General features: G+C 47.2%; 1 protein-coding gene across 2 annotated transcripts in view; it reads right to left on the reverse strand.

The window, feature by feature from the left end:
- Nucleotides 1–11,310, reverse strand: part of MBTPS1 (membrane bound transcription factor peptidase, site 1) — a 50,029-nt gene extending 38,719 nt beyond the window's left edge. For both annotated transcript variants that reach the window (XM_026495328.4, XM_057314281.1), the window contains exon 1: nucleotides 11,192–11,310. The gene's annotated coding sequence lies outside the window, so the exon portion shown is untranslated. The remainder of the gene's footprint in view (nucleotides 1–11,191) is intronic.
- Between the last annotated feature and the right edge of the window lie 290 nt (nucleotides 11,311–11,600).

The raw sequence follows: 11,600 nt of genomic DNA on the forward strand, positions 1-11,600 counted from the left end.
CTAAAGTTTGGTATATACACCCTCACTTTCTACCATAAAATAATAACCTAAAGACAAACTGATTCCCATGCAAGTCATATCCTTAACACTTTCTTTTAGAGAAACTATGCTTTAAAATTATTCTAACTATACCTTTCAGATTTTGGAATATTTTTGCCAGTTCTATGAAGAGAACACAGAAGGGTTTACGTGGTCACCAAATTTATCTTACATGAAGCCTCACCGTAAAGAAATCTAACGTGCTAAATAGGTTATAAAACCAGATTACCTCTTTACTGGAGGTCATACAAAACAGCAGTTTGTGAGATACTCTGCTGCCAAAGAAAAGTGTTATCTGAGTGTTAAATTACACATGGACACAGACAGCTTTCAAGTATCTGAAACGGCAGAAAAATGATCATTCTTCTCAATGAAAAACAGAGCAGCAGTAAAAAACAAAAAACAAAAAAATGATGCTGGCTGTAGCATGCCCAGAAAAATCCGTTGCACTGATCCCACCAGAAACATCAATAATCCAGCAAGGGGAACACAGATCAATGAAACAGGACAGGCCTTACACTACTAACTGGTTTCTAAAAAGAAAACACTAAGGACCAGGAGTTGGCCCCCTTTAAACAGAGGTACAGAATTATTAAAACCCTTTCTTCTGGTGCTTTAGATTAACAAGGACTTTGTGGTTTCTGGAACTATTCATATGTCTGTCTATTCACAGGAAAACACTCATAAAGTTAGAATATCTAAAAAAGTTCGAAAGGACAGTATTTAGGACTTCACTGCTGTAATAACACACGATCCTGAAAAGCAGGCCTTCTCTGGCACTAGAGACTAAGGCTGGTTGAATGGAGCTCATCAGATGGAAATGAAATTTTAGAAGTTATTTCCATATCAACACAAAGAACAACAATGAAAATGCCAACCATAAGCACAAAGAAATTAAAACCAAAGATCGGAACAGAAAGACCAAAGAAAAGCAAGAGGGGACCCCAAAAAAGCCACTCCAACATATTTCATGGCAATACGCTTGGGAGTGATTCGCAACTTCTTCTGCTTATACTTGGTGTCTGCGGTAATGGGTGTCACAGAATATAACCACACCTCACTTAAGTACAGCTTGAGTGGTCAAAGAAGATGAAGCTCATCACTGGTGAGAAGAGTTCTCATCTTCTACTAAATGAATCTACAGTGAAAAAGATTTAAACAGTCCTCTCAATTAAGGCAAGTTTTCAAAAAAATAAACCAAAGAAATCTCTTAAGCTCTTCTGCCTCAAGCTGAAGAATCGATGATGAATTCGGGCTACATGTAACAAAGACTAGTGAGCGAGACTAGTAAGCCAAACTAACTGAGTCAGATCAACTTCAATTAAACCTATTCCAAAATAATCCGCACAAAGGTACAGACAGTGACCTCACAGCCTGTGCAGAAGCGACAGCGGACGTTCTACAGCTGGGCCAGGTGACGGACTTCAGAGGACAGAGAAATGGGAAGAAAAGGTTAGAGGGGTTTTAACTTTAAAAATGCCTAAGATAATCCGCTCTCTCCCAAAAAGAAAACTTTTTAGGTTTTGGAAAATAAGACACCGCGATATCCCTAAGATGTTCCACCTTAACTTAGGCAATTAAATCATACAATTTCATATCAAGCAGCTAAACAAAGCGCAGGAAAACACCCAAGAAGAGGCACACACGCAGGGCCAGGATGCTGCACGGAGAGTTCTGCTGGGTGAAACGGGAGGCTTCTGCTGAGGAGGTCCTGGAGGGCAGCCGGCTCCGGGCTCTGGCAGAACCTGAGCCGGCAGGGCCGGAGGCATGGAAATGAGGAGGAGAAGTGAAGCAGCCTGACAAAGCTCCATCACAGACGAGAAAACACAGGAGTGCAAAGGATCAGCAAGTCAGCCACATGAGCAGGGAGGCCACGGGATGCCCCTTTGGAGGTGGAAACATGGTGGGAAGCAGGCACCTCGAGCAGGTGCGACCTCTGAGCGGACTACGCAGGAAGCAATGGGAGTGAGGTGCGCAGAGATAAAACAGAGCCGGGTGGGGCTGCGGAGCAGCTCTGCTCACTGGTCCCATCCTTCACCGTGCCAGTCACAGAGCCAAGTACCAAGCAGGCGGCAGGAACACAGCAGCCAACAAAACCCAACCCAAACCTCCGACCTCATGGCGCGGAGTGTGGGGGGTGTGTGTGTAGGCGGTGATACACAGGTAACAAGTGTGGTATCCAGGCAGTGCTCTCCAGCTCTACATTGAAAGGAGAAAGAAGAACAAAGGGGAACATGACCGGCCGGGATGGGAGCGCCACGCAGGCCTGGGAGGGGACTTCTGCGGAAGCACCAAGCGGAAGCAGGAAGCTGGCCAGGCCAGCTGGGAAGAGTACTGGAGGCACTGGGAAAGGTGAGCCCAAAAGCCCGAGGCAAGGAACATGCGTGGTTTGTGTAAGGAAAGCAAAGGGGCCAGTGTGGCTCGAGCGCGGTAAAGGGGCGGGAAATCAGAACAGATGGGAGAAGTGACTGACGGGGAGACAGACCAGGGAGGGGGCCTTGTAGGTCAGAGAGAGGACCTCAGCTTTCACTCCGAATGGGAGTGAAGGCAAGATCTGAGCAGAGGAGTGACCCCAGCCAGTCTGCACATTAACTGGCTCACTCTGGCTTCTGTATGGAAGGGGGCAGAGGCAGATGCAGGAGACCAGCTGGACAGCCCCCATGACGACGGTGGCTCGGGCCACGCTGGGGCAGGAAGAGCCATGATGGGGGGCACGTGACGGATGTGAAGGCAGTGAGACAATGTGCAGACAGCCAGATTTGGGGGGGGCGGTGCACACCTGAGGAGCCATGGTCAACACTGAGCTCTTTTGTCCAAACAAAGATGGCATCTGCCCCTGACAGAGATGGAGAAGGTGCAGGAAAAGCTGGTTTGGGGAACACCAGCAGGTGCTGAGCTCCGACCATGTGAAAATTAGGATAAGCATTTGCGCTGGGAAGGCATGGCTCAGGGCAGAAAGGAAGAGGGAGGTCCAAAACACCGCAAAATCTATGAGAAAGAATTCCCATAATGAACAGTGGTCCACTGAAAGGGGAAACAGCAGCTTGCCCCAAATTCCAAAGCTACCAGCGGCTGGAAGGAAGACACCCTCTAGTAGAAAAGTCCCGTGGGGATAACGGTAAGGTTGGAAATAATGGGACAAGGAGACACCTCTCTTTTGTTTTGTTGGGATACAGCCGACCTGCTTACATTCTTTGAAAGTGAGCTAAAATCTAGGTTTCTAAGAAGACACTCTTTTCAAAGACCCATGGTTCCTAAAAAATTCTGACGATACTTAAGTTCCTATCGTTTCCCAATCCCAGAATAAGAGAGCTTCAAAATATAAATTTGCTTTGAAGAAAACAAAAATGCCACCAGGCACACAGAGGCTGGTGAACAAAGCCACGGGCACTGAGGTCGCAGGACCAGCCACTGAACCACTGGCCTGTTTTAAAGACAGCCAGTCCCCACTGACTGCTCCACTGGGGCTTCAAAGGCACAGACCACACCTTCCTCATCTGAAACATCTACTCACCTGTGTCCACGAAGGGTTACCACCCCCCCCCACCTGCTCTCACTACACAAGGCAAACCCGCTGAGCACTGTCCCGGAGAGAGCCTCACCATCTAGTGGCAAGCATCGAAGCAGCAATGCACACAGAGCATGTAAGTACAGACGCAGACATGTACACACAGGGAAAGGAACACTTTTTAACAAGAGCTCTGTCTTTCCTTTTTTCCACCCCTTCTGTATAATTCAGCCAAGGGCAAGGTTAGGCACTGGCGGAGAGCCACGGTGGCCTGCTGTGGGGCGATGGCATCTGGAGAGGGTGAGGAAGGTATTCGTGGAGCAGGGGCATCTGGTGAGGGTGTCGGAGCCTGAGGGGGCTGATGGCCATGAAAGAGGGAAACTGATTTGATCAAATACGTATTTACACATAGTGGGAAGCAGCCTTCTATTGTCAGAGAAGAAAGGCACAGGTAGGAATAAGGAGAAAAACCCAAAAGATCCATGCAGGATCAGACTGAAATCAGAAGCACTGATATGAACTCTGGGTTCTCACTATATGGGACAGACAGACGTAAAAACAAACATATGCAAGTGTGGTACACACCACACACACACACACACACACACACACACATTTCCTATCTCTGTCTACTGCAAGGACAGGGGAGTAGTGACAGTCCAGCAGGAGGGAACCCATCTAGGACCCAGAACTGGTTTCTTTTCTTTTTCTTTTTTTTTTTTTTTTAAGATTTATTTATTTATTTGAGAAAGGGTGAGAGAACACACTCACACGAGCAGGAAAGAGAAACTCAAGCAGACACTGTGCTGAGCGCAGAGCCCCGAGCCCCCTGTGGGGCTCCATCCCACCACCCCAAGATCAGACCTGAGCTGGGACCAAGAGTCAGACGCTCTGACTGTGGCACACAGGTGCCCCCCAGAGCTGGTTTTCTAAAGGCCTTTTTTTTTTTAAGATTTTATTTATTTGACAGAGAGACACAGCGAGAGAGGAACACAAGCAGGCGGAGTGGGAGAGGGAGAAGCAGGCTTCCAGCTGAGCAGGGAGCCCGATGCGGGGCTTGATCCCAGCACCCTGGGATCACGCCCTGGGCCAAAGGCAGACACTTAAGGACTGAGCCACCCAGGCGCCCCCTAAATGCCTTTCTTCACAGCAAGAAGCCAGGCTCCTTGGAGACAGAGCTTGTGCCCGGTAAGTGGGCAGGTGAGCCTGGAGCATCCTGCACCAGAGAGTGAGAAAGCGCTCAAAAAATAACGGGAGTGCGTCTGAGGAACAGCGAGGACAGCGGGGACAGCCTGCGCATCAAAATAAATAATGAAAGTAACAGATGTTAGCCCACTGCAGGAAATACAAGAGTCCACAATAACATTTATAAGTAAGCTGAAAGTTTGAAGAATAATGAGACATTTACACAGTCCCAGCATGCTTCCCAACAAAATCCTGATTTCCAAAGGGAAAAGCCGCTTGTCCTACAGCAGAGAAGCTTCACCAAGTTAACCAGCCATGGGACAAATGGCCCCGGTACACTGAGCAGAGGACTGGAAGAGGCTGGCATTGCTTGTGGGGTTCCCGCCAAAGATGCACAACCTGAAATGGCCTGGAATTTTCAAAAGTACCAAGGAAATGAGAGCCAAGGAATGGCTGAGACACAGCTCCAGACTGAAGGAGACTCAGGAGACATGACCGGTAACTGAACTTGCGGTTCTCAACTAGATCCCTCTGCTGTGAAGACATTCCAGGAACAACTGGCAAACCTGAACGGGGCCTGGGATGACATAGCAGGGGGATATCGGGACTCATTTCCTGATTTTGAAGACTGTGCTTTGATTATGTAAGAAGGACTTTGCTTGCAGGAAATGCCCCAAAAAGTATCTAGGGATGATGGGTATCAGGTCTGCGGCTGACTTTCAAATGGTTCAGAGGGGAAAAGGCCTTGTGCTGTTCTTGGAACCTTTCTAGTAGATTGAAACTGACTCCAAAATATGCCCCCCCAAAAAAAAAAAAAGTTTTAGATTTAGTCTCAGCTGCTGGGAATGAATGAGAATGATGGGAGTATTAAATTTTAAAAAATGGTGGGGAGGGCAATTTTAGGCTTTTTTCTGACACTCAGTCTGAGCTGCCCACTGTGCGTATGACCAGACTACACACCATGTCAGAGAGACTCACACACATCGACTGTTACATAGAAAGACATCTTAACAGCCCAACAGATGTGACTGAGCTAGTCAAATTGAGATTTAAACTAATTCCCCTTCTAACGAATTGACAGAACCCCTGAAAAGATTCCTGGTAAAGTAAATTTCTGTTAAAACTGGATCCAGGGTTTCCACAATTTACATTAGATCAAGGAGCTTCTTGAAAACTGAAGTATAACTGACTATCCTATTAGTTTCAGGTGTATGTCATCCTAGTGCTACCATTGGTATGTTCACACACTGGAGATGATCCCCCGGAGTCTGGTTACCATCTATCACCATACGAAGTCATTACAATGTAGGCTGTGCCTGACATCCCCTGAGTTATTTACAACTGGATGTCTGTACCTCCTAATCCCCTTCACCTATTTCTCCTGCCCCCCAACTCCTCCCCATTCTGGTAACCACCAGTTTCCTGAACCTATCAGTCTGTTTCTATTTGTTTTGTTTGTTCATAAAAATCAAGTAACGTTGTGAGAGACATAAACTGAGACACCAGTATAAAACACAAATCATGTTTAAGAATTCAACCCGATACGGGGCGCCTGGGTGGCGCAGTCGTTAAGCGTCTGCCTTCGGCTCAGGGCGTGATCCCGGCATTCTGGGATCGAGCCCCGCATCAGGCTCCTCCGCTGGGAGCCTGCTTCTTCCTCTCCCACTCCCCCTGCCTGTGTTCCCTCTCTCGCTGGCTCTCTCTCTCTCTCTCTGTCAAATAAATAAATAAAATCTTAAAAAAAAAAAAAAAGAATTCAACCCAATAAAATGAGGACTCTCTTACGTTGCTAGTGCACATAAAAAAAACTGTTACCTTTTAGAATGGTCATTTACCAATAAGTATTAAAAGCCTTAAAAATGGAAGTAAAACCCTTGTCTAATAAATCCAGCAGTAACAACAAAAACTTAACACACGGAGCGTTCATTCTGTGGCAGACACTATTCTAAGCAATGTGCATTACCTCACCGAATCTTCACAACCTGTTACTAACCCCGCTTCCACGTGAACGCAGAGGTGCCCAGGGTGGCTCATCACCGTGCCTGCAGCCATGTGGCAGTGAGTCGGAAAGCCAGGCTGGGAACCTGAGAAGTCTGGCATGGAGGCCACCCTCTGAAGAGGTAGGTTACCCTGCTTTTCTAAAATCTCCCCTAGAGAGGCGCCTTGGTGGCACAGCTGGTTAAGGGTCTGACTCTTAGTTTTGACTCAGGTCATGATCTCAGGGTCAAGGGATCGAGCCCTGCGTCCACCTCCAAGCTCAGCCTGAGTGGGCTTGATACTCTCTCTCAGTCTCCCTCTGCCCCTCCCCTCAGCTCGCGAGTGCGTGCATTGAGCGCACTCTCTCTTTAAATCAATCTTTTTTTAAAAATAAAATAAAATCTCCCCTAGAAATTCATTCCATAGAAGTGTGAATCTGAGAGCATACAATGACTTACACCCAAAGATTACAACCGGGAAAAATTAGAGAGCATCGAGATGTGCAGTAGGAGACCAGCTAACTAATTAATTAACCCAAACTAAGGAATGCTGTGTAGCAATTTCAAATTATGTTCCTCTGGATGGCTGAATAATGGTCCCCCAAAGACATCCACATCCTCATCCCCAGAACCTGTAAATGTTACTTTATAAGGCCAAAGAGATTCTGCATGTATGATTAAACTAAGGATCCTGAGATGGGGAGGGTATTCGGGGTCATCCAGGCAGGACCAATGTAATTACAAGAGGCTTTACAAGAGGCAGGCAGGCCCACTGAGCTACTGCTCCACTGAGAGCAGGAGAGGAGATGATGGAAGCTGGAGGCTGAGGTAATCAGAGAAGAGGCCAGGAGCCAAGGAACGCAGGTGCCCCTAGAAACCAAAAAAGGGAAGGAAACGATCTCGCTGGGAGCCTCCAGAAGGAATGTAGCCCTGCCGACACCTTGACGTCAGCCTAGTGACACTGATTCTGGACCGCTGACCTCCAGAACTGTAAGATAATAAATTGGTGTTGTTTTAAACCACTAAGTTTGTAGAAATTTATTACAGCAGCCATAGGTCTCCAATATATTTCCCAAAGAATATGGGGAAAGGTTAATGTAACATTAAGTAAAACAGTTCATGGACAATGACACAAATTTTGATTTTTAAATAATGTATCTATATGCACAGGAGAAAAAGAACAGGAAAAGATCTCTGCCACAACGTAACAGTGGTCCTACCTCTCAATGCTATCAGTACAGGAGTAAGGTTCTGGGTTCTAGTCATTTACATTTTTACAAAGAGCCTATGTTACACTTTCATAATTAGATAAAATAACTATTTAAGTACTTTAATAAACTTTTAAAATAAATTTCATAGAAAAACAAATTTCCTGGTAAGACAGTGGCACAAAGCCTCAAAACATATTAAAGATTTAGGTTTTTTTAAAATAAATTGCATTTATTTTTAAGTAATCCCTAAGATGCTTAACATGGGGCTCGAACTCATGACCCAAGATCGAGTCACACACTCCACCAACTGAGTCAGCCAGGCACCCCAAAGATTTGCTTTTATCTGTACATACAGTAGAGCCTAAAAGATCTACTTCCTAGGAATTGTGTTAAAAAAAAATCTGTGTCTACCTTAGGGCTCCGGGCCAAGCTTTTCACTCGTTCATTCTGAACAGGCTGATCACGCGCCATATCACCTATTCATAGGGCCTAGTTAGGGCTGTTACTGGATCCACTGTTTACTGGATTTAATTTCTATAAATTCTTTATGTAGAAAACCTGGTGATCTTTCCAAAGGTATGCCCTAAAAGATGGTATTTGCACAATTATGGGTTTTCTGTAAATAAGTATGCCTCTAATACAGGTGTAATCAAAACACATTTGACATCAAATACTAAATGGAAAATAAACAATATATACCAGGAAGAAGATTTAATGAGCTCTGTGTAAAAAGGAGACCAAGTAGAGGAAACGTATTACCTGGGCAAACAACTGGTCTGACAGCTAACATTCCTTGCAGCTCAAGTTCTTCTACTTTGCATTATAAAAGAGTATCACTCAGATTATAAGTCTGGGTATAGCTAAAGTATATCTGAAATCGTTTCTTTGAAAATAAGAACAGAATTCAAGAGAGAGGAAATTACTTGTGTCACCCGACAGTCATCTAATTATACAGATACACCAGCTTTTTTAATGAACCTTTTCCTGAAATAGTTCCAGAGAAAACTGAATTGTGTTTAGGCCACGAAAGGGTAGCATTCAGGTCAATTAAACTTTGGCTGTAAAAGCACCACTTTCATAACTAATTGCATACTTGGCTGTACTACTGTTGTTTAATCGGCTAACATTTAAGCGATGCCAGACCGCACTACCTTGAAATAAAGGTGTATTCTTCAGCCTGATTGAACCATTCCTTCTGGCACATTCTGTCCATTAGCTTTTGTAAGGGGACAAAACAAATAATTCAGCCCTAAGAGTCAACAATGCCAGAGTGAAGAGGTGCTTGTCTATACTGTCCTTTACTGCCTATTCTTTCGTGTGTTGTGTCCGTCTCCTTGCTCTTGTGATCCTTCAGTCATCCAGTACTGGCTAGCCGCACGAGGCAGGCACCTCCAAACCCAGGACTTTCCTCATTTTTACTTGAAACTCGTTTCTTTAAAAGCAAAGACATCGTCAAGATTAGTAAATCTAGGTAACAGATCTCTGCAGCACATCAAAACTGACTAGGCCACAGGGAAGGGAAAATCGACATGTCTGTTTTTACCACCTCCTTGGCCTGTCTCAGGCAAGATGCTGAAGGAGACCAAGGTCCCCACCCAAATACCAAATGGAAGGTCTAGCTTCCCATCTTTAATGAATATTTCAAGTCACAAAAGGTTGGAATTGTCCAATTTTTCCAGTGAAATAAGAACAATATCTCAACTCCCTCCTGGTGCAAAAAGGCAGTTGCGAATCTCCCCCTAAAAATTCCACACAGGACACTGATGGAAGCCAGGTGCACTTTACCTAAGTGTTCACCCCCCTAGCTTCTGTTACTCTATTTGTGACACTTAACTGTGGCTGCCACACAAAAGAGGCAACAGGCAGGGCAGAGCGATAACTACCACTAGAATGACACAAGATGGAATCAAACAACAAGTGAATTTGAAGGGGATGCTAAAAACTTCTTAGCTAGAACAGGTCCAGCTTGACCCCATGGGGCCCCACGTGCTTCAAAGGCTCTGCAAACACTAAATTAGATTTTCCCTTTTTTCTGAATATGAGAGATGCATGGGGAGTGCAATAGAGAGGCCTAATGGGCAAGATTCCCACTGAGGCCGCTCCCAGACACAAAGGCCACAGATATACCTCAATGATACCACAGAATACCTCAATGATATATTCAAAAGAGACAAGTCTAGGGAGTCTCAGAGCAGATTAGTGGTTGTCTGGGGCTGGGGTCAGAAATGGACAGTGACTGAACATGGGCATCAGGGATCTTTTTGGGGTGACAAAAATGTTCTAAAAGTGGGCTGTGGTGATGACTGCACAACTCTGCATATTTAATGAAAAAAAAAACACACTGAATAAGTACACTTAAAAGAGCTGATTTTTATCTGTAAATTGTACCTTAACAAAGCTCCGACATAAATATAAATATATATAAAACGCGTGCTACAGATAAAAATAAAGTTGGGAAGAATCAGTTCTCCAAGCTCTTCACTCTTATACAAATACAAACTGAGACCCTGCAGGTGGGAGCATTGCTTACTAGCACAGCTAAGGCTAAATAAAGGGCCAGAGGAAAATAAATTCTACAGAGTTCAGCTCTGCGATCTTACGCTACTCTATTTCACTTGGAAGTATCGTTCAGAACCTAACTTGCGCAAACTGGCAAACATTCCCAGGGGCTCCCACGAAACAAAGGGTAAGCATCTTAATAAAGATGATATTGATAATCTATAATCAATGCAGCAGTCTTGGTCTTAGGTAGCACAGACGCGACAGAGCAAGGCAGGAGTCTCTCGGACTGCACTGCATTCCTGAAAATCGGGATGATCAGCAGTGTGCTCAGACTGGGACAGTGCAAAGAACCGAGGTCGCTGAAAATGTGATCCCGGCCCCGCTGCGGGAAGGCTGAGGGCCAGCACCGGGCACACGGTTTCATTATGTTGAAGTTTATCTCACGGAGAGAAAACAGTGAGGCTGAGCAAGCTAGCTCCCCGCGTGAACCCGGAGAAAGGGCCGGGCAGGGCCCCCCAGCCGCAGCCCGCCGAGCACGCCCTCACGCGCTGTCTCGGGTGCGGGAAAACGCCCGTCAACCCGTCCGCCGGTCTTCCCGTCCGTCCCGCGCCCCGAGCCCCCGTGCCGCTCCCGGAGGGTCCAGGGACGCAGGGAGGCCCCGGCCCCGGCCGGCGCATACCCCCGCCCGCGGGGCCTCCGGCGCGCGGGCGGCTGCACAGGTCGGCGAGTGGGGAGCGGCGCTCCAGGCAGCGAGCCGCCGCCTAACCTACCTGCGGCCGCCTCAAGCTTGGGTCCCGGGTGCCCGGGATAACGGCGCCTCCGCGGCGAACACGCCTCGCGTCTCCATTCGGGGCTGTTTACTCCCAACTCTCGCGATACTGCGCGACCGCGGCAGGGAGACCGACGGCTGGGAGCGCCGGGAACGCCAGCCCCGCCGGCTGTGCGTCCCCTGCGTGCCCGGCGCGGGCCTGCGTGCGCGCTCCGGATGCCAGGGGCCGCCGGGACCGGGCCGGGCGGACAGACGAAGGTCTCGCGACACTTGCGGCCCGGGGCTGGGCGAACTTGCCGGGTCCAGGTCGGAGGCAGGGACGGTGGGGCGGGTGGGCAGTGGACACTCGGGATGGTTCGACGTGGGACCCTGGGCCTTGGGGCCCGAAAGTGGCCGCGCGGGGCCAGGCA

Source organism: Ursus arctos, unplaced genomic scaffold (genome assembly GCF_023065955.2).
Source record: "Ursus arctos isolate Adak ecotype North America unplaced genomic scaffold, UrsArc2.0 scaffold_19, whole genome shotgun sequence".
Taxonomy (NCBI): Eukaryota; Metazoa; Chordata; class Mammalia; order Carnivora; family Ursidae; genus Ursus; species Ursus arctos.